Here is a 3,942-nt window from a genome sequence, read left to right as displayed (position 1 = left end):
ATAAATCGTTGCTGAAATTCTGCATATCATATAGATAATATGCCTATAGGACTTCCTGCATTTTGCATATGCACCTGTCATTAGGCAAATCTGCTTATAGGATTTAAGATAACCAATTACATATATATGACCTGCCTATAGGATCTCTGCATGACAATAAACAACGGTAAAATCAGTAGCACCTAGAAAGCATGCCCATAGGAGCTATCAACTAAATCTGAATCGCCCACCCGCTCTTAAATCTAAAATCAGTGGTAATTTCAAACACTTGCAGAGCTTACGACCAACAATTCTTATTGCAATCAGTTTATTCCTCCGTTCCTGAATTAGTAGATATCATGCCTATAAGTCCCGTTTAACGCACAGGCAAATAGTTAAGTAATTAACCAACTGTCAGTTTTCGACAACTACATCTAAGCAGGACTAATCTGGACTCCCTATCTGGGAAATATGTGGTAAATCAACTTTTCCTGCATTAATTTTAATTAAAGACCTAACCAGTATTTGTCAGTCGTGCTAAATAAGTTGTTTCTTCTTAAATGAGGAGGCCTATTTGAGCCCTTAATTGCTACAAGTTCCCCTCTAATTGTTTACGTGTTTTGATTGTCGCCCTAGCTTTTTAACCTTTTTAAACTCTGAAAAGCCTAACTCCCTCCCCTTTTAGGATTAGTAGTCTCAAATGCCTCTGGGACTGATAGGTGGGACGGGTAATAGCACGCAGTAGGTAAGGATACCATTCCGCGCTTAATACCTTAACGGGGTGGGGAGGGTAGACATGGAGATGATGATCACACGATAACACCATGCGTACGATTGGCTACCAGTGTTGTGTGGATGATCCATGTGTTTTACAAACCTAGGACCCCTTTCCTTTATGTAACTTTGTTATCAATAAAATTCTGTCTTTGTTTCAGCCACCCAAAACTCTTCTTTAATTTACTGCACTATTCTTGTCTTCTAAATTTTCATTTCTTTTATTTAAATTTCAGTACTTGGACATTTTCTTAAACAAAGTGTGAGACTACTTAGGTCTTAATCTCGACATGCTTGTCACGTACCTATTTGCGACCTTTGTGTATAGAATTATTTGTCTGCATTTAAAGTCACAACATAGCATGGCCGAGAACCACACTAGTGGATCTTGAGAGGTGCCTAACACCTTCCCCTCGAGATAATTTCTAGCCCTTACCCGAACTCTGGTTTTCCAATTCAAAATCCTTAGTGTCGTAATGCACTTAATCATTAGGTGGCAACTCTTCAAATCCAAAAAAAAAAACCAATTCCCAAACGGGAATAGAGTTGTCTTCCCAAATGTCGTAAACCCGATTTCGCGAGGAAAAGGGGGCGTCGACAGCATGGAGACTCTGCTGGGGATTCTTTAGGCTTTTACCACTTCATGTTATATGTGACTTTATTGTTTTCTTTTATTGCATTGTTTAATGCCTTTATCCGAAACTGACTTGGCTTCTTGTTTCTTTTTTTTCTTTTTTAACGCTTTCATTTACTGCTTTCCTTCAATACCGTTGTAATTTTTGAGCAATTATTGTAATTATTATGAACGTGAAAATACGTGACAATTTATAATTGCATCTTCAACATCATATTCCACTCGTGCCAAACAAATACCATAGCAACGCTTGATGAGTTGTTGCGCTCTTCTTATATTATTACCCCCTGAATTTGGCAAAGGCATATTTGCGGTAAAACTAGTCGATCAGCGGTGCAGTCGACGGTTCCGTGCCTTCCCCTCTTGAGTCGTCCGCTCAAGGGCACCGGTCTAGCACCCCATAGAAATCCTATCCTGTTTAACTGTTCATGCATCACTGTCAAACCTAGTCGAGTCAGTTATGCTGTCCACATAATGACTCTTTAGCATAGGCTTATCCAAAGTCCACTGGGTTCCCCTGGGACCCAAACGGATAACACCATACTCTGTGCATTTATTTGGAGAACTAAATGCTGTTTATGCTAATTATTGGTTTAAATAGTTGAGTCCGGCGGGGTAAGGGTCTAACCCTTTTGTTTTGTAGGAAATGAATGACAAAGTCCCCGACTTCGATATGGACCCTCACTCTTGCTGACCTGGTGGAGGAATCTCCCATCAAGTGACCAAATCAATGAATGGAAAGAGAGAGTCACCAGGGCTAGTGAGAAGCTGGAATATCTGGAATACAGTCTGCTGGAGTTGGAAGGGAAAGTGAGAAAAAGAGTTACCGACTGTCAAAACGCTGAGGAAGGCGAAGGAGAACGCCTGGCGAAGGCATTTTTACTGGAAAATCTGCGCGAGCTGGAGGATCTGATCAACGAGAACATTCAATCTGGGGAAGGTCCTTCTGGGACCAAATAGTTAGGAGTTTCTTTTCCTTTCCGCTTTGAAATGTAATAAGGCCAACGGCCATTAGTGATATTTTTTACTTTATGCAATTTTAATGTCGTTTTGGGATTCGTCTTATTTTCATCAATAAAATGAGGCATTTAGCATTATAAGTTCTCCACATCAACTTGTCGCTAGGCCTACCTCGGGCACAACGAGGCACCCAATTTAGGATACGATTTATATTCTTGTACTATGTGTTTAAATATTGTAATATTTTTCACAGAATCCACACTAACTTGTTACCTTTTGTTGTTTTTACTCTTATTTTTTATTCCCCTCCCCAAAAAGGTTAGTTCGTGCAATTTGGCATCATCATCCTACTCCAAGATCCAAGGGCCCTCCACCTCCTCCTCCTCCAAGTCCTATCAAAAGCAAGAACAAAGCAAAGATGGAGAACGTGAACAACATCAGAAAAGACGACTCAGCTGAAAGGGTAGAGGTTCCTCAGGGTGTTCAGGTATCCAAAGAAAGTGCCGCGCAGCTCGAACAGAAGCTACTGAAATTTCAAGAAGAGCTAGACCAAGTTCGGAACTTGGCAAGTTTGTCATTCTCCCTCACTACTCCAGACGTCAACTTTCCCAATGCTCAACACCCCATCTGAAAGCCGCAGAAACAGCCCGCTACTCATTGCAACACACATCTCAACAACACTCCACTCTTCATCCCTGAACCATCAAATGATCATCCCCACCACACTCCCATATATGTGGAAACCTTGCCACACTACACCAAACCCATTACAAACACACCAGAATCTGATAACAAAGATTCTTTCATCAAGAACTTGTCTGCCGAGCTCAAGAAATTGACCAGTCGAGTACAGGGCGTTGAAGGAAACAAAGGCACTGAAGGGCTGAATTATGAGGATCTTTGCATCCAGCCGGACGTTGAACTTCCCGAGGGGTACAAACCTCCTAAGTTCGAAATGTTTGACGGCTCGGGGGATCCTAGAGTCCATCTGAGGACATATTGTGATAAACTGGTCGGCGTAGGAAGAGATGAAAAGATTCGCATGAAACTCTTCATGAGAAGTTTGAAAGGAGACGCGCTATCTTGGTACATTAGCCAAGATCCCAAGAAGTGGATAAGCTGGGTAGGAATGGTGTCCTATTTCATGGATAGGTTCAGATTCAATACAGAAAATGCACCAGATGTCTTCTACATCTAGAATCTGAAAAAGAAACCTACTGAGATGTTTCACGAGTATGCTACTCGATGGAGATCCGAGGCTGCTAAGGTCAGGCCGGCCTTAGAGGAAGAACAGATGAACAGATTTTTTGTCCGAGCTCAAGATCCGCAGTACTATGAGAGGTTAATGTTGATAGAGGGCCACAAATTCTCCGATATTATCAAGCTAGGAGAAAGGATTGAGGAGGGCATTAAGAGCGGAATGGTCACTAATTTTGAAGCATTGTAGGCTACCAACAAAGCCCTACAATCTGGTGGCGCGTCCAAGAAAAAGGATGTGAGTGCCGTGATGGTTGCACAAAGAACCAAGTCCCTAGTAAAATACCAAGCCTACCCGGTACCACCTCTCACATACCAGCCTATTCCCAACTACCAAG

The sequence above is a fragment of the Nicotiana attenuata genome, unplaced genomic scaffold, assembly GCF_001879085.1.
Source record: "Nicotiana attenuata strain UT unplaced genomic scaffold, NIATTr2, whole genome shotgun sequence".
NCBI lineage: Eukaryota > Viridiplantae > Streptophyta > Magnoliopsida > Solanales > Solanaceae > Nicotiana > Nicotiana attenuata.
Note: the sequence above shows the minus strand (reverse complement) of the source record.